Here is a 20,530-nt window from a genome sequence, read left to right on the forward strand (position 1 = left end):
AACCAGTGCTAGTAATAATAATAGGGCTCAAATTTTCCTAGATGCGATAGCTGATGGATTTCTTCATCAAGTAGTTGCTGAACCAACTAGAGGAGATGCCATTTTAGATTCGGTTTTGGTGAGTAGTGAGAACCTCATAGAAGAAATGGTTGTAGGGGATAATCTTGGTTCAAGTGATCATGAGCTAATTCAGTTCAAACTGAATGGAAGGATTAACAAAAATAAATCTGCAACTAGGGTTTTTGATTTCAAAAGGGCTGACTTTCAAAAATTAAGGAAATTAGTTAGGGAAGTGGATTGGACTGAAGAATTTATGGATCTAAAGGTAGAGGAGGCCTGGGATTACTTTAAATCAAAGCTGCAGAAGCTATCGGAAGCCTGCATCCCAAGAAAGGGGAAAAAATTCATAGGCAGGAGTTGTAGAACAAGCTGGATGAGCAAGCATCTGAGAGAGGTGATTAAGAAAAAGCAGAAAGCACATAGGGAGTGGAAGATGGGAGGGATCAGCAAGGAAAGCTACCTTATTGAGGTCAGAACATTATCCCTACATGTGAGACAGGCTAAAAGTCAAGTAGAGTTGGACCTTGCAAAGGGAATTAAAACCAATTGTAAAAGGTTCTATAGCCATATAAATAAGAAAACAAAGAAAGAAGAAGTGGGACCGCTAAACACTGAGGATTGAGTGGAGGTTAAGGATAATCTAGGTATGGCCCAATATCTAAACAAATACTTTGCCTCAGTCTTTAATAAGGCTAAAGAGGATATTAGGGATAATGGTAACATGACAAATGGGAATGAGGAAATGGAGGTAGCTATTACCATATCTGAGGTAGAAGCGAAACTCGAACAGCTTAATGGGACTAAATCAGGGAGCCCAGATAATCTTCATCCAAGAATATTAAAGGAATTGGCACCTGAAATTGCAAGCCCATTAGCAAGAATTTTTAATGAATCTGTAAACTCAGGAGTTGTACTGTATGATTGAAGAATTGCTAACATAGTTCCTATTTTTAAGAAAGGGGAAAAAAAAGTGCTCCGGGTAACTTTAGGCCAGTTAGTTTGACATCTGTAATATGCAAGGTCTTAGAAAAAATTTTGAAGGAGAAAGTAGTTAAGTACATTGAAGTCAATGGTAAATGGACAAAATACAACATGGTTTTACAAAAGGTAGATCATGCCAAACCAACCTAATCTCCTTCTTTGAGAAAGTAACAGATTTTTTAGACAAAGGAAACGCAGTGGATCTAATTTACCTAGATTTCAGTAAGGCGTTTGATACCGTGGCACATGGGGAATTATTAGTTAAATTGGAAAAGATGGGGATCAATATGAACATTGAAAGGCGGATAAGGAATTGGTTAAAGGGGAGACTACAACAGGTCCTACTGAAAGGTGAACTGTCAGGCTGGAGGGAGGTTACCAGTGGAGTTCCTCAAGGATCAGTTTTGGGACCAGTCTTATTTAATCTTTTTATTACTGATCTCGGCACAAAAAGTGGGAGTGTGCTAATAAAGTTTGCGGATAATACAAAGCTGGGAGGTATTGCCAATTTAGAGAAGGACCGGGATATCATACAGGAGGATCTGGATGACTTTGTAAACTGGAGTAATAGTAATAGGATGAAATTTAATAGTGAGAAGTGTAAGGTTATGCATTTAGGGATTAATAACAAGAATTTTAGTTATAAGTTAGGGACACATCAATTAGAAGTAACGGAGGAGGAGAAGGACCTTGGAGTATTGGTTGATCATTGGCAGCTCGTAGTCATCCTACGTGATATGGCTGTGAAAAAAGCTAATGCAGTCTTGGGATGCGTCAGGATAGGTATTTCCAGTAGGGATAAGAAGGTTTTAGTACCGTTATACAAGACACTGGTGAGACCTCACCTGGAATACTGTGTGCAGTTCTGGTCTCCCATGTTTAAGAAGGTTGAATTCAAACTGGAGCAGGTACAGAGAAGGGCTACTAGGATGATCCGAGGAATGGAAAACTTGTCTTATGAAAGGAGACTTAAGGAGCTTGGCTTGTTTAGCTTAACTAAAAAAAGGTTGAGGGGAGATATGATTGCTCTCTATAAATATATCAGAGGGATAAATACCGGAGAGGGGGAGGAATTATTTAAGCTCAGTACCAATGTGGACACAAGAACAAATGGATATAAACTGGCCACCAGGAAGTTTAGACTTGAAATTAGAATAAGGTTTCTAACCATCAGAGGAGTGAAGTTTTGGAGGGAAACAGTTGGGCCAAAAGATCCGTCTGACTTTAAGATTAAACTCAATAAGTTTACGGAGGAGATGATATGATGGGATAACATGATTTTGGTAATTAATTGATCTTTAAATATTCATGGTAAATAGGCCTAATGGCCTGTGATGGGATATTAGATGGGTGGGATCTGAGTTACCCAGGAAAGAATTTTCTGTAGTATCTGGCTGGTGAATCTTGCCCATATGCTCAGGGTTCAGGCTGATCGCCATATTTGGGGTTGGGAAGGAATTTTCCTCCAGGACAGATTGAAAGAGGCCCTGGAGGTTTTTCACCTTCCTCTGTAGCATGGGGCACGGGTCACTTTCTGGAGGATTCTCTGCTCCTTGAAGTCTTTAAACCATGATTTGAGGACTTCAATAGCTCATACATAGGTGAGATTCTGTGGCCTGCGTTGTGCAGGGGGTCAGACTAGATGATCATAATGGTCCCTTCTGACCTTATTATCTATGAATCTATAACCTCTTCTATTTCACTTCCCTCCTTGTGGGGACATGAGGGTCATGGACATGGGAAAAGGCAAACAGCCAGAGTTTCTGTAAGCCCTGCTGATCCCCACCTGGCACAAGGGCTTTTGAAGCAGTTAGCAGCCCACGTAAATTAGGCTATTCTAATTTAAATCAGGGGACCAGCCACTCACACAGCAGACCAAGGATTGCTGAATGAGCTTTGATACGTTTGTCTTCAGTACTGTTGTTACATTTGTTGGGAGTGTCATGCTGTCTGGAGTGGTTCACAGTGAGTGCCAACCTCAGAGCAGATTGTCAAAGAGCAGAACAGATACCTCAAACTGTGGTACATTCTATAATTAGATTGCACCAACCCAGTTCACCCAATGTGAACTCCTGGATCACTATACCAATCTTACTATGGAGTCAGACAGTCCCCTTGGGCTCTCCAGTCTATGTTGCCCCTGGGCAAGCTGGACTTAGTGATAAATGGTCACTTACACCAAAAATCACAAAATATTCAGGTTGCTCCCAATCCCAAGAGACAGTCACTTACCCCACATCAATTTGTACCTTTGATCTCACATCAAAGACAATGCTGGCAACCAATCTTATAGTAAACTAACTAAGGATGTATTAATTAAGAAAAGAAATGAGTTATTTACAGGTTAAAGTGGGCAACATATATGCACAAATGAGTTACAATCCTAGGTTCCAGAAGGTGACAGAGCAGTAGTAATCTGTCCATGGAATGTCTTCTCAGGCTAACCCAGGTTGACCCTGGGGATCTCTGCTTGTTTCTTAGCTGCAGTCCTTGTAAGAATCCAAACAACAAAGAGATAACTATTTCTTCTGGTGAGCATTTTTATATGCCCTTCCCCCAGAATTCAAACCTATGGGACGAGTGCTCCTGCACCCATAACTTCTTCAGGGGTGGATGGGGCAATCAACAAAGTTTTTATCCTACAATGGTCAATTTAGTTTTGATAGTCCTTCTTGATGGATGGGGGAAACCACTCCTCCAGTCTGAGTTCACAAGTTCAGAGCAGACATTTTTACAACTATAATGCGAAATTTTCATATTACCTTTATAGCATGGGATTCAGACATTACAAGTAAGATTAATGCATGCAGCAACTTACAAGCTTTTATAGAATCTAAACCCTAAAAACATTCTTTCAAGTTTAACAAGACTAGTTTAACAAGACAAGTTTAACTTGAACAATACTCATATTCAGGTGAGCTGGTCTGGCTTCCAGCTATGAATCTGTCCATGCTCAACTGTCCATGCTCCTACAGCCTTGGCCAGAGCTGGCACCTGTTTTGCCTGTGTCACAGGGGTATTAGCCCCAGAAGTTAAAACATGGAGGGACACCGAGCCTCAGTGCTTGAACTAGGGGTGCTGCCACACTCCCAGGCTTGAAATAGAAGTAGTAACCCAAATGCATGGTTTCCCGCTTTCATCACCCTATACTATACTGTACTATACTATACTATACTATATACTATACAAATTGTTCTAGCACCACTGGAACAGAGTGGAGCACAGTTCTCCTTTCCCCCTGCCTTATGTGGTGAGAGTTCCCCTCCTGTTCCAGTCTGCTTCAACCACTGGTTAGTCCTGGTCTCCTGCCCATAATCTAATTAAGGTAATTGTTATGCTTAATTGCAAAGAAAATTATCAGCTAGTTTATTCTTAACTTCCTGTTCTAGGTGGTTTTGCAGTGTTCCTGTGTGCCTCATTCTGAGTAGAGGTGGCTGCATTTCACAATTTACCATTGCTATGGTGAGAAAAATGATTCCTCTGTACCAGTAGTTAGTAAGGAATTTTGGATCTTTCTGGATGAACAGAACTAAAGAGTATTTTATATTTATATACTATCTCTCTTTAGAAAGAGAACTTGTAGTTTGCTATACATAACAAGAAATATACAGTGAAAGGTAGAGGCAAGCTTAAAGTAAAGAAGGTGAGAGGATTTTCCCAGTCATTTTCAAAGACTTTCCCTAAGCATAGACACAAACAGGGCTAAGGGTGTATATTAAAGGATAATATGCTTGAATGTTGCTAAGTTACTGTAACAAAGAACAAGCTAAAACCATTTTTTCAAGTCTCTTCGCATCACTGTCTTTCTTTTTGGGGACATATTTTGCTGTCAATCATGAACACCAATGAAAGAAGACTGCCAGTCAGCACAATTAGCAGAAATGGGTAGTACAAAATAGCAAGGTTTCTCATTACAGGGATGACATGAAATAAACTTTCAGTTAAGAACAGCTTACATTCCCTTTGCAACCTTTCTAAAAGGGTTTAAAATTTAATGATCAGTTGTTGATTTCTGTATTTAACTTTGGCTTGTGAAACAGGATTTTAGCTGTTGTATTATGTTTTCATAGTATTCCAATTCTCTTTTCAATAATGGGAGCTCAATAAATTATGTAAATGTATGCAATCCTTACTGTGTATATTGAGCTCAGTCTTTAACTGCTCTGAGCTCACAATCTCTGCAACTAATGGAAGAGAAAAAGGTGTCCTCAAGGCACCTTTCTGCCTTCCTGATCCTAGGGTTGGGCAAGGGCTGAAACAGTTCTATATTCAAGTTAGAGCAGCCATAATATTGCTCTAACTTGCACCTAATGGAACAGTCCCCCTAGGGATTAATTTTCTGACCCAAAATCAGCAGAGCACCACACACTCAGTCATGTCCCTATGTGCCCCCCAACATGTTCCTCTGTTTAGAGGCGGAGACGGTGGTGTATATATGGCTACATTGACTTTACAACACAGTGGTGTTCCCTGGCTCAGCATCCATTTAACACACCCGGTGAATATCAAATCAGTTCAAATTGTACTTTTCCAATTAAAATAAAATCAACATATTAACAGATTTAGCTAATGTTGTGCAGAGGAGCATTAAATAATCCTCCAAGCATGTGACTGCCCTCAGATGAGTTGTCCGCTGGTGACCCAATTATCAATAATACCGTGACAGGAAATGTGGGAGCTGGCTGTGCTGTCTTGGAGAGCGGTTTGGTTGGGGGAGAAGCTGAGTAGATCACAGACAATATACCATATGTATGACTAGCCAGAATCTGCAGAGCCAGGGGGCTTGATTTCCCAGGTGTGTGTCTCGTGCCTTTACTTCTTTAAGTAGTGTCCCTGTGAGTGCTCCACTGTAGGTGTGCTTGCATCCCTGCGCTGCTGATCAGAGAACTTTGATAGCAGTGTCTGTTAGGCTCGTATGTGCACTGCCCCCGACCTTGTGCTCTGCCACAAGGCTAACCAGCACTGCGCAGGTGAGCCTACCTCAGTTCCTTTTCAACCACCCCAGCAAGAGACGGAGCCATTAGCAGTCCATTTATCAGATTATTATCCCTATTGAAATTCAAAGAGTTAGTCAGAGCATGTCTACACATACAGTGCTGCAGCATGTCTGTGAAGACACCCTATGGCTGATGGGACCTCTCCCTTTGGCATAATAAAACCACCTCCACAAGCAGCAGAAGCTATGGTGGCGGGAGAAGATCTGTTCACATAGCGCTGTTCACAGTGACACTTACAACCTTGTAACTTATGTTGCTCATGGGGATGGTTTATTCACATCCTGAATGACATAAGTTCTGCTGATATAAGCTGTAGTGTAGACATAGCCTTGGAGTTCCTCTAGGTTTTTTTTCTCTTTTTTAAAAAAATGAACCTTTTTTCCCTTTGTCTGGGGTTTGCCCTAGTGCAAAGTATGCCCGATTCACTGGGGTTTAAGAGGTGCCTCTCATGCAAAGAGGCCATTCCAGTAGTGGACAGATGTTCCTGCTGCATCCATTGTCTCAGGGAAAGCCACATTTCCTAAAAGTGTGGTCTCTGCCAACAATTAAAGTCCAGATCTCAGAAGGACTGAGACTAAACTCTTCCTCATGGAGACAGCCCTCTATCCAGATGGTGTGAATCTTCCCCAAAGTCCTCAACATCTAAGGTCTATGAGTCGAAGAAAACGGCTGCGGAACCCTCACATAAGGCTTCAAAAAAGAGAGTCATGAGTCCTTAGAGTCAGCTTCAGGCTAGTCAAAAAAAAATATCTCTGGCACATTCAATGTCAAGGGCACTAAGGCCATCCAAACACGGTACCCATAGCTCACCAGGTTCTGGTGTACAGGTACCGTTGATGCACCTAAGGATGTGATGGGCATCAGCACCGAAGCAACAGTACCAACAAGGAAAGGTAAGGATAGAGACTGCACCACCTCTGGGAAGATGCTGCCAGTACAGGCATTACCATTGGCACCATCAACAACATGCCATCCAGCCTCAGAGCACTCAGTATGTCCCAGATCTGATCCCCTCAATGCCATTGACCCAGCACCAACAACCACCATCAGTACCGAGTATGACAGCACCATAAGAGTTCAGACACTCAAAGGACCTTACAGTAGCTGAGATACCAGAGTCTCCCCTGCTCTGTACTGTGGCCCTGATACCGAGTTTATGTCGGACACAGGAATCTCCACCACTACTGGGTTGTGCACCTCTAGTGGAGAATTGTAGAGCAAACAGGAGGAGGTTGTTTCCCATCACTCCTCCCACTTTCCTTATAGTGCCCACTACCAATCTGGGTCCCCTCAGTCAGACCCTTCCTCTGCTCCTCAACCACCATGGTATGGCCAGCCATGAGCCCAACCACCATGACCCCTTACAACACCCCAGTAGCCCTACTGGGGTCCCTAGGCAGCATATAGACTCCACACTAAACATCTAGCGTGGCCCACCGTGAGCCTTTGAGGCGCTCTCCCTCAGCCATGGTATCCAGAGTCTCTGAACCTCTCAAAAAAATCCTGGAAGAACAGGAGATCAGATTCAGGGATGCTGGAACAATTTTTACAAGGTGAATGCCAATGATGGAAACCATGCGTTTGTTGTTGTTGCTTCAAGCAGGAGCACTCCCAGTTCTAGCACCACTGGTTGGATTTGAGGAGGAGGTCACACCATAGACCAACATTTCTTCCTCCTCTCCAGACAAGGTAGTGATGTCTTCTCTGCTGTCTCTAGCAGATTCCTATTGAGAGGAAAGACACATATCATTAACTCATGGACATCTTATACTCTTCCTTTTCCTCCAGAATAGCTCTCCCTAGCAACGAGGCCCTTCTGGACCCAGCCAAGCTTATTTTGCAAACTCCAGCATCGGTCATGCCTCCCTTCAAATGGACCAATAAAAAATATTACATCCCGGCTAAGGATACGGAATTTCTTTTTTCCCATCCCCTCCCTAGTTTGATAGTTGTGGATGCACTGAACTCCCGAGGTTGCCAACACCGGGTGAAATCCACCCACTATGATAGGGATTGGAAGCACCTTGACCTATATGGGAGAAAGCCCTATTCATCTGCTATACTGCAATTTAGAATTGGAAATTATCAGGCTCTGTAAGCAAAATACAACTACATCAGTTACTCTAAGCTCAACGCATTTATTGATCATCTCCCAAAGTCACATCAAGAACAGTTTCATGCCGTTGTTAATGAAGGACAACTGGTGGCCAAGACAGAACTCCAGTCAGCACCTGATGCAGTCAATACAGCAGCCCAATCTATCTCCACAGCTGTTATGCAGTGAGCATCATGGTTGCACCTGTTTGGCTTCCCTAAGGAAGTGAAGACTACTGTAGAGGACCTCCATTCAAGGACACCGAATTGTTTGCCAAAAAGACTGACACATCCCTCCAAACGCTCAAAGTTTCCAGAGCTACTCTTCAGTCATTAGGGATTTATATACCTGGACAAAAAAGAAAATTTAGTCCTCAACCTCTGCATAAATCCCACACGCCCCACACTCCAGTGCTATTATGAGCCTCAAAGTAAAAAATCCAGGTTTTCAAAATGCAAACCATCAGGCCCACAGTCTTCCTCTTCACAACCATTCATCTCAAAACATCAGTTTTGACACCTTGGTCAGGGCACTAAGTGACCACTCCTCTCAACACCAACTGCAGCTGATCAACCCATCATATCCATTTGGGTGCTGCTTTACTTCGTTCCACAACAACTGGGAATGAATAACCTCCAAAAAATGGATTCTGGAAATCATCTGCAATGGATACTCCATCCAATGGGTACTTCACCTCCCTCACCATCAACACCCTTCCCCCTTCCTCTTCAGGGATCCTTCTCATGAGTCTGTTGCAACAAGAAATAGATCACCTTCTCTGTTTAGGAGCCATAGAACCTGCGCCTCAGCATCTATGAGACATAGGTTTTTACTCTCATTGATACCCAAGAAGAAGGGAAGTTGGAGTCCCATACTAGACCTTGGAGCACTGAATAAGTTTATCAGAGCTCAAAAATTCAAAATGGTCACACTAGCAATGATTATTCCATCTTTGGAACAGGAAGATTGGTTCTCAGCCCTCGACCTGCAGGATGCTTACTTCCACAGCAACTCCCCAGATTTACCCTGGGCCAGAATCCTTACCAGTATAGAGTACTCCCTTTTGGCGTCTCATCAGTTCCAAGAGTATTCTCCAAGGTCCTCTCTGACATGGCAGCTCACCTGTGCTCCCAGGGGATCATGATCTACCCCGTGCCTGGACAATTGTCTCCTCAGAGCCTGGTCATTCATTGAGGCCCTTCGGGTCACCCAAATAACTATGGACTTGTTCGTGGAGCTGGGCCAACAGATCAACATCCAAAAATCAATGTTAACCCCTGTACACCACCTACAGTTCATAGGAGCTGATCTTGACTCATTACAGGCAAGGGTGCTCCTTCCACAGCACAGGTTCACAACTTGTCCATGCTCAGAGTCAGTACAAATATCACTGCCTTTAACTTCTGGGGCACGTGGTTGCGGGCAAGTCCATGATAACTCGTGCCAGGCTTTACATGAGGTAGCTCCAGACATGGTTCAGCTTGGTTTACAGGCCAAACAGAGACAGACTAGACAAACCTTTCTCACGGCCCACCAAAGTCAAACACTCCCTGGACTGGTGAAAGACTCAGCAAATGTCTGCATGGCGATGTCCTTCTCACAACCTTTTCCATTGTTACTTCTCACCATTGATGCATCCTTCAAGGTGTGGGGTGCACATCTCAACAACCTCATGGAGATGTCTCGTCACATCATCCTCCTCAAACTCAGAGCAGTCAGGAATGCTTGTGGTCACTTCCACTAATCAGAGGTATACACACAAGAGTCATCGCAGACAACACAGCGTGCATGTACTACATAAATCGAAGGGGAGCGGGGTGGATCTGTGCAGAAGCACTAAAACTGTGGAACTAGTGCATTTCCCAGTGTCACAATATCAGCAGTCTACCTTCCAGGAGTACAGAACACGACAGTGGACAGTCTCAGCCACAAGTTCCCACACAATGGGAGACAAACTCAGCAGTATTTCATGAGATATTCAGATGGTGGGGAACACCAACTATAGACTTATTCGCCACCTACCTGAACAAGAAATGTCTATTCTACTGCTCCCGGGCAGACCTCAGACAACACTCCTCAGGGGACACTCTCCTTCTCTTGTGGGACAAGGGCCTTCTATATGCCTTTCTTCCAATCCCTCTATTATCAAAAGTCCTGTTTAAAAATAAAGAGAGAGAGCAAACGTCATACTGATTGCTCCCACATGGCCGAGACAGACATAGTACCCTTACCAGTCACAGCTGGCAAAGTGTCCACTGATCATTCTTCACAAACTCCTCTTGCACAGCCAAGGATGCACGCTCAATCACAACCTGTGGATACGGTGGCTCAAGGCCTGGCTCCTTCATGGTTTCAACACATAGAAAGATCCTGCTCTGAGGAGGTACAGGAAGTGCATAGCTGATTTCTGTGTAGTAAAGTCATACTTAGCTGCAGAAGTGGACCAGGTTTCAGGTTTGGTGTAATTCTAGACAAATTTCCCTGGCATCTGCTACTCTCCCAGTGATCCTAGACTATAGGCTGACTATCAAGAAATCAGGACTATTTCTTAGTTTATTCAAAGTACACCTAGCAGCCATAACATCCTTCCATCAACAAACAGAGGGATACTCAGTGTTCTTGCACCCAACTACAAAGCAACTCCTCAAGGGTATAATAAACATTGTCCCCCAACCCAGACATCCCACCCTAACATGGGACCTAAACTTAATACTAAATAGCCTGACTAGGCTGCCCTTTGAACCTATGGTTCCTTGTTTGCTCACATACATGTCAATGAAGACCACATTATTGGTGGCAGTCACCTCGGTGAGGAGAATAGAGAAGATAGTGGCAATGATGTCAGGCACACACCCCTTCTACAGTATTCTTTTGGAACAAGGTTGCTCTCATGCTATACCCAAAGTTCGTCCCCAAGTTGACTTTGGTTTTTCACGTGAATTAACTGCTTCACCTCCCAGCTTTTTACCCAAGCCTCACCGATATAACAGGGAGGCTATTCTACACGCATTAGATGTTAAAAGGGCTCTGGCCTTTTACCTGGACAGGACAAAGACCTTTAGAAACTCTCCTAAGCTCTCTCTTTCCATTGCGGACAAATCAAAAGGTACACAAATATGTGCACAAAGACTCTTGAACTGCATTAAACGATGCTACGAGATTCGCAGAGTCATTCTTCCATCTGAAATCCATACACGCTTCACAAGGTCAATTTCCACCTGAGTTGCCTTCCTCAAGAATGTCCCTATTTTGGAAATCTGCAGAGCAACCATCTGGTCATCTGTACATACCTTCACAGAACACTGTGTGGTTACAGGTGACTCGACTTCCCACGTCAACTTTGGCACCTCAGTATTATCATCCATAACAGACTCAACTCCAAAGCCCCAGCCCTCCATTGGGAACACTGCTTGGGAGTCATCTACAGTGGAGGACCCATAGGGGCACTACTCAAAGAAGAAGAGGGAGTTACTTTGTGCAGTAACAATGGCTCTTTGAGACGTGTGTTCCTATGGGTGCTCCACGACCCACCCTCCTCCCCTCTACTGGAGTTCATGTCAATGACTTCAGTGGAGAAGGAACTGAGGATGGGTAACCTGTGCAGTGCTAGTTAGCCTCATGGCAGAGCACAAGGGGGGGGGGGGGACAGCGCATGTGCGGGCAAACAGATACTGCTACCAAAGTTCTCTGATCAGAAGCACACGGACACAAGCACACCTACAGTGGAGCACTCCTTGGGGGACACATCTCGAAGTGCACAAAGTAAGTAACTTCCTCTTTTCTTGGCCTCACCATATGTCTGCACTGTAGCCGCACTAGTCCCTAAGTCCGGAAAAGAAGAATGTAATCAATCCCTGGTTCTGTACGATCTGTGGCTTTGGTGTCTTTTCTAAAATCTCTCCATGCTCTTCCTGGGAAACTTAGGGGGTCTAGGTGAAGAAGGTTCTGCTCACTTAGCACATCTGCAGGAGGAATCAGTAAAAAAAATTACGCCTTTTAGCCACACAAAGAAGAGGGAAGAACAACAATTCTGTTTAAAAAAACAAGTTCCTCCTCTGTCATCCCTATCAATTTAAAGTGTATACTTTTGAACACTGAATTAGCAATTGGGTATTCTGTTTGAGCAGACCTTTAATTACTAGGACGAAACAATTTTCTCTTCGCTGCCCTTTTTGAAAAACTCTTCCAGGCTTTAAATGAAGATAAAGAACCCACACAAAAGAATTACAATAGAGAATTTGTTTATAGACTATCAGCAGTGCTGACATAATGCTGCCCTTTATCATCACTTGTCATACTAGTGACAGCCTATAAAACTCTTGCTCCTGCACAACTCTTTGTCACCTTCTGCGCCAGCTCCTGCCCTGGCAGATGCCTGGCATGTATCAGACATATGATTTATTACCTCATTTAATCAACACTGTGAAAGAAAGAGTGATATCTTTTCTTTTTAAATTACAAATTAGGCATCTTCCCCCTATTTTTAGTGACAGGATTGCTGGCTTTTTTTACATCTGAGGTGCCCCATTTATTGCTCAGTGAAGAATTTAAATACTCTCTCATGCCTGCCTCTGAAAGTGAAATTTATGTAATATTGCCGCATATAAATGAAGCCATCCTACCTCAGTGTTTTATTGTCATGGCAAGCTTGCTTGAACTGATTCCGCTGGCAATAAATGGCCTGAATGTGTTGTCTCTTGGAAATATAAAAGCCTTTCATTTCATTTTGTTTTCTATTTTGTGCATCGCATTGGAATTTCTTTAGAGAATTTCTCCTGAAATTATGTTTTGCCTTGACACTGAAGGATATGTGTGTGTGTTTGGAGATGCAGCTTACTGGCTTCTCAACATACATGGATAATGCAGAGGGCATGTGTATACAGGAGGTTTTCTTGGAAGATGATATCTACAGCAATAGAATAGACTATCAGGCTGGTGATAAAAATTAAATTGAGATGTGTGTGGTAAAAATCAGATTCCCTCTCCCCCACCCCACTCCCCGCCCTTTCACTATGAAGGGAAACTCAACTGGAGTTCTGTGGTAAAGGGGCAGTTTATTTTGATATCATGTATAAATGTGAGGTTAAAAGCCAAAGCTCATAAAAATTAGTAACAGAAAACAGTAACAGATCTACTAGATGAGATCTTGCTAGGAAAGGGTTATTTCCTATAGCATATTATCAAATGCTTGTACTATCTAGTTTTCAATGATCCTTAGGCAAAGGGGCTTTCACAGTTTTGTCTTCTAGGCACTGACCTTCATGACCACTAGGTTGTGAGGTGTTTTATGTGGGGGCAACTCTTGAAAACAAACCACAAAGTGCTGCTCTTGCAGAAACAGCAGCATGATTTTTTCCAAGAGTCTTGCCAACACTTTGAGAAGTGCATTGGTTGCTTATATGTCGGTGACTGACAATCAAGATTTTATATTTAGCATTTATATAACCTTAGAAAATATTGGGGCAGTGGCCGAGAGGGGCCATCTGTTGTGTTAGGTCTCATTATGTGTCTGAGATTGGCAGGACTGGAACCGAGTGTCCTGAGACATACATTTGAAATGGAAATACAGTATGGAAGCACTTTCATACTGATTTAACTTGAGGAGCGTTATTATCTGTGAACCCGATTTTTTTTTGTTTTGAGAAATCTTCATTCTCTAAACCATATTATAGTAGATTGTTGAAACTGGGTTCTGCATGAATCTTTTATAGTAAAGAGATTATGGATTATGTACTAAATCTTTCATCTTTGTAAAATCTCAAAATTAGACATGTATTAGATGTAGTTATTGATACTCTCTTCTTCTGTATTAATGTTTAGGATTAGAATGTTGCTTATATGGATTTAATTTCCTAATGTGCTCAAGGGTTACTCAGTCTAGACACTTTACATGCCTTTAGCAATCACTAATTTTCTCAAATTTTTGAAACAGCTCCCGTGTCTTGATGGCATCAGTCAAACTGATCTCTTTAAACATGAGTATTCTCTGACATCCAGTACTTTTCCTTTCTGAGTAAGTAGGATGACTCTGTAGGTACAAATCTAAGTAAAGATATACTTAGAATACTATGTACATAGTATACATTTGTATAGTTAACTCTTTTGTGCTCCTGGTGCCACACTATAAATCTAATAAAACGACTAAGTCACAGGACAAAAAATAGTTTTATCCTTTTGAAAGCCCAACTTAGGAAGACTGGATCCTGACATTCAAAGATGTGCTCAGTTATTTAACACAGTGTTTCCCAAAGTGTGAGTTGTGTTGTCTGGTAGGCATGAAGGGCTACTTGGGAGAATGGCCCATCGAGATCTCTCCAGTCTCAGCTTTCACTTTAAGTCTCTAGCTGTTAGTTTGTGGAAAAAAACCTTCAAAATATGCAAAAAGAAAAGGAGTACTTGTGGCACCTTAGAGACTAACAAATTTATTTGAGCGATCCATTGTCTATAGCCAAGCTCTACGATACAACCGCATTTGCTCCAAACCCTTTGACAGAGACAAACACCTACAAGAACTCTATCAACCTTTCTTACAACTACAATACCCACCTGCTGAAGTGAAGAAACAAATTGACAGAGCCAGAAGAGTACCCAGAAGTCACCTACTACAGGACAGGCCCGACAAAGAAAATAACAGAACGCCGCTAGCCATCACCTTCAGCCCCCAACTAAAACCTCTCCAACGCATCATCAAGGATCTACAACCTATCCTGAAGGATGACCCATCATTCTCACAAATCTTGGGAGACAGGCCAGTCCTTGCTTCCAGACAGCCCCCCAACCTGAAGCAAATACTCACCAGCAACCACACACCACACAACAAAACCACTAACCCAGGAACCTATCCTTACAACAAAGCCCATTGCCAATTGTGTCCACATAACTATTCAGGGTACACCATCATAGGGCCTAATCACATCAGCCACACTATCAGAGACTCATTCACCTGCGCATCCACCAATGTGATATATGCCATCATGTGCCAGCAATGCCCCTCTGCCATGTACATTGGTCAAACTGGACAGTCTCTACGTAAAAGAATAAATGGACACAAATCAGACGTCAAGAATTATAACATTCAAAAACCAGTTGGAGAACACTTCAATCTCTCTGGTCACTCGATTACAGACTAAAAGTGGCAATTCTTCAAAAAAAACTTCAAAAACAGACTCCAACAAGAGACTGCTGAATTGGAATTAATTTGCAAACTGTATACAATTCACTTAGGCTTGAATAGAGACTGGGAGTGGATGGGTCATTACACAAAGTAAAACTATTTCCCCATGTTTATTTCCCCCACATCCCCCCCCACACACACACACTGTTCCTCAGACATTCTTATCAACTGCTGGAAATGGCCCACCCTGATTATCACTACAAAAGGTTTTCTTCCCTGCCTCCCTCCGCCCCCGCTCTCCTGCTGGTAATCGCTCATCTTAAGTGATCACTTTCCTTACAGTGTGTATGGTAACACCCATTGTTTCATGTTCTCTATGTATACAAATCTCCCCACTGTATTTTCCACTGAATGCATCCTATGAAGTGAGCTGTAGCTCACAAAAGCTTATGCTCAAATAAATTTGTTAGCCTCAAAGGTGCCCCAAGTACTCCTTTTCTTTTTGCGAATACAGACTAACACGGCTGCTACTCTGAAACCTTCAAAATATGAAGAGCACAACTGATGCAGAGATGCTTGAATGAGTTTGCAGGGAGCCTAAAACTATAGCTCTGGGATTTCATTTCAGTGGTTGCTAACTCAGATGTCAATGAAGATACTATAAACCCCAACATTTTCACTGCTTAGCAAATGGGGTGAGAAAGGAGAAGTACCTTAGGGCTGGTCTACACTGGGAACTTAGGTTGGCGGGGGTGAGGATTGAGAGACATAGCAGTGCCAACCTAACCCTGATGTAGACAGTGCTAGATTGTCAGAAGAATTCTTCTGTTGACCTAGGCCTAGTCTATACTAAAAAAAATTAGGTCAGTGTAATTATGTTGCTCATGGGTGTGAAAAATCTATACCCCCAAGTAGCATAATTAAGCCAACCTAAGTCCCCATGTAGACAGAACCTAGGTCAACGGAAGAATTCTTCCATTGACCTAGCTACTGCCTCTGGGAGGTGGATTGCCTATGCTGATGGGAGAACCCTGCCTGTCAGTGTAAATAGTGTCTACACTGAAGCATCAGCATTTCCCACAGTGTTTGGATTTAGTTTTGTTGGGATGTTTTGTTTTTTTGGAGGATGTGGGGGGGTGGAAGGTGGATAAATTCTGATGTTAGGCACTGACAATGCATGGCAGCATTGCAGAGAGGATGTGATTTGGTTTCATTTTCCTGAAGAGAGGTGCACCTCTTAAAAGTTTGGGAAACCCTGGTTTACCAAAACATGGGGAATAGAATGAAGTCCTTTGTACTGGGTGTCTATTTGTACTTAACCAAGGCAAGAGACAATTTCAGGGTTAATCAAAAGAAGAAATTTTGTTTAAACTCAGAGGAATTAAAGCAGGATCCTGCAGAGGACAAGGAAGAATGCCTTGGTCTTCCTCTCTTATTCCAAATCCCAACTGCCCTTTCTATCTTTTCCTTTCTCCTCTGGGATGGTAGGACTCATGAATGATTTATTTGCTTGTGCTGCTTACTAGTGCAGTTGTGCCAATTAAAGAGAAGGTGTTCATTCTACATTGTCCTCAAATAGAAATTGTTAGTCCACCTAACAGCTGTTCTGTTTATCTTATTGTTACAATGAAGTGAGCTGTAGCTCACGAAAGCTTATGCTCAAATAAATGTGTTAGTCTCTAAGGTGCCACAAGTACTCCTTTTCTTTTTGTGAATACAGACTAACATGGCTGCTACTCTGAAACCTGTCATCTTTAATGTTATCCTCACCTTGTGTCTACTTCATCCTGTCTGAAATGTAGGTTGTTTGCACCCTGAGGCCGGGGCTGTCATCTTACTACTTGTCTGTACAGTACCTAACGGTGGGACCCAGATCCTAGACTGGGGTTCCTAAGCAATAGTATCATACAAAAAAATCATAGTAAGTTTAACAAGACTTCTAGGTGGAGGTGCGGGGTGAAGTGATCGTTGAGTTGTGGTAAATTTTCAGAATTTCACAGAAGCACTGTACCAACTAACTTTGGCTTGATTTACCATGGAAATTTGCAATTCTCAACAGCATTAAAGCTGTTTAATTTCTTAATGCTATAGGGTGATTAAAATTACCACATAGAGAAAACTGGTTCGAAACCCTTTAAAAATTCTCTTACTCTGCTGTAAGGCAGGTCTTTGTTCTTAGGTATTGTTACCTTTTCCTGTATTCTTATGCTCAAAGAGTATCTATGAAGAGAGCTCCTAAAAGCCAAGGAAGGAGAGGGGTAAATATACACTTTAAAGGGTCTTACAAGTGGAAACAAAATGTTTCAATGATAACTTTGAATTTAGGAGTCATGATGCTGAATCCAGGTGGTTTGCTGACAAATCATAAGCGTGTACTACTTAAGCAGGTAAAGAGAGTATTGCCAGTGGTGTGATTAGTGTCAGCTGGTGCCCAAGATAAGTGCTAGGGATGTAGGTAGTAATCTACACACACCCCTGCTTCTATGAATGGAGGCTGATCATACTTTCAAAGTGAAAAATTGGGACAGTCTGCAAAGTCAGGGGGAAGGAGGCAGCTTCTTTCCACCTCTTTCAGAATGAAAAACTGGGATACTTTACAGTCAAGGACTGGATGGGAGAAAACAGTATGTATCCTTCTTCCATCCTTTTTATTATCCTTTCCTAGCACCAGTCTTTCTTCCTCCAATCTAGATCTTATCCCACCATCTCCTCCTCCCCAACACACACACACACACACACACACACACACACACACACACACACACACACACACACACACAACCAGTTTGCCCACATCGTCATTCACTATTTGACTCTGTTACCTCCTGCACTCAACCCATTCTCTTGCTAGTTCAGCACCGCTCTAACTCAACCTCCACCTGCTCAGAAACACCTACAAGCCAATGTCTCTCCTTTTCCTATCTAACCTCTTCATAGCTCAGAACTACCCCCTCAACATGAATGGTCCCAAGCTCAGAAAACACTCATCCCGACTCGTACGCCTCCAAGTTAGACATCTCATCCCCAGAGTCAATTCTTCCTTCCTGACACTGAGGCTCAGAAGTCCCCAGCTCCAACCTGTGGGTCTGCAAAGACAGAAACAGAGGTAGCAGGGAGCATGTGGAGACAGCTGTTTACTTTGCTTAAGTGGGGCTACTGCCACACATCTGAATTTCCTGCTCTCTCTCATCTCTCTGCTGCTTGTGCTGTAGGGTAGGAAGGACTCTGGTGTCATCAGGTGTATTGCAGCCTCCACAGTCCACCAAGAGTCTCCTAGTGGTACAAGGTGGTACTGCATATTTGCCACACTGAATTGTGACAATACTGGTGGGGCTTAGTGCCTAAAAGCCAAGAATGATGTTTATATCCAACTGAAGCTCCGTGGAACTTGCTTTTGCTGTTAATGCTTCTGCTATCGCTGTATCTGTGCTACAAAATACACTTATTGAAGAACAAGAGGGACATCTGAATGCTGTATGGTTACAAAACTGAGATAGTAGTGCTGTTAAATGCTAAGAGCATTCTCCAGCATAAAAATTGGTAAAATAAAAAGATCAGGACTTGTTGTAGCCAATATTCCAATGTTAATTCAGTTGACCTAGTTACCAAGAAACAGAGGTTCAAAGGAAAAAGACACCTGAAAAAATTCATTTTTCAGAAGTCCCTGTTTTTTCCTGTTTTTAGAGCATAAGGAATAAAGAAAAATGCTCTTTTTATACCACATCTGGTAAAGCACTATTCTTCAGATTAAAATCCTACATGCCCAAAGCAAACTGTAAAGGCTATATCATAAACCCCCAAAAGTGGTTTAGAATGGAAATATCCATAGATCCTTTTTTATAGAAGCCTGGTGAGGAATTGCTTAAAGGAGATATGTACTGGAGAATGTGCTTCTGCAAATTTTATTCCCTTGCTAATGGAACTTAAAGAAGATGACTGTGCATCTAAGTGCTCCATTGTGCATGCAATTACCCAGCCTGTACATGGTCAGTGTAGGCTTCTTCAAACAATAGGAAGCATCCTCAGATTGAGGTTACTGCTGAATAAAAGGCCTTTTTCAGGGAATATCAGGGTTGGAAGGGACCTCAGGAGGTCATCTAGTCCAACCCCCTGCTCAAAGCAGGACTAATCCCCAATTTCTGCCCCAGATCCCTAAATGGCCCCCTCAAGGATTGAACTCACAACCCTGGGTTTAGCAGGCCAATGCTCAAACCACTGAGCTATCCCCTCCCACCACCTTGATATCTGCATCAGATCAAAACAAAGAAATCCTGGTTGATGGAAATTTCCTACAATCTATAATAATATAGGGCCTGATTCAAAGTCCATGAGCCTATTGGGAACAACAACATTCCAGAATAATTCCAAATTCCACAGCATAACAAAGACAAACAATCAGAATGTTTTAGTCATTTTTGATGTGCATTAGGTTGTATCCACTAGCATCAGTAAATACAGCCAGAGCCGTCCCTTGGATAGGGCAAATTGGCCGGTGTGATTGGCCAGCGCAGTTGGTCCCAGAAGACGAATCTGTCACTTCCACAGGGCCTGGCCTGTTGTTGGTAGTTAGCGGGAGACAGCAGCCGGCTCGGCCGCCCGCATTTCGGTGCAGCAAGTCCCCCGACCTGACCGGAGCCCTGAGCCGCCATGGCACTATGGCCAACAATAGCCCCATGGTAGGCACCGACAACTGCCAGCAGCAGCAGGTGGCCCAGCACCATGCTGGATCCATCCCGCCGGCCCAACCACCGATGCAGAGTGGGGCCCTCAAGCCAGCGGGGGCTGATTGGTCCCGGGCCTCGCATTCCCCTAGAGATGGCCCTGAATACAACATTTCAAAAGTGCTAAGTATCGGAGACTAAGCTTTTCCCTCCTCCTTTCCCTGCCAAATAGTTACTGAATTTATTCAGAGCAGGAATGAACATGACAAACTGAAGTGTTTCATCATAGGCAGTGGATTATTTTTCCTATTGTAGTATTTTCAGTAATTTATTTACAGTGAGGGAAAACTGTAGGAGATGATTTTACTTCTATTGTTTATTTCTAATTAGAAGAAAATATATTCCAAATGTGCTGTTATGTGATGCATACACAGTCAGGTTAAACAGACAGAATAGTACAGAATATATCAATTGTACTTCTACAGCTAATTTTATTTGCAAGTCAGCCATCCATTTGCTTTAAACTGCTAGTCAGTTGCCACTTGCAAGTTTATTTGCCCTCCTCATAAAAAATAATTTAGTCATGCTGATTTAACACTTCATTTTTAAAAATTGCTTTCCA

General features: G+C 42.7%; 1 protein-coding gene across 5 annotated transcripts in view; it reads left to right on the top strand.

The window, feature by feature from the left end:
- The window catches only part of GALNTL6 (polypeptide N-acetylgalactosaminyltransferase like 6), a 934,158-nt gene that overhangs the window by 772,271 nt on the left and 141,357 nt on the right, over positions 1-20,530 (top strand). The window lies entirely within an intron of this gene.

This window comes from Dermochelys coriacea, chromosome 4, assembly GCF_009764565.3.
Source record: "Dermochelys coriacea isolate rDerCor1 chromosome 4, rDerCor1.pri.v4, whole genome shotgun sequence".
NCBI classification, from domain to species: Eukaryota; Metazoa; Chordata; order Testudines; family Dermochelyidae; genus Dermochelys; species Dermochelys coriacea.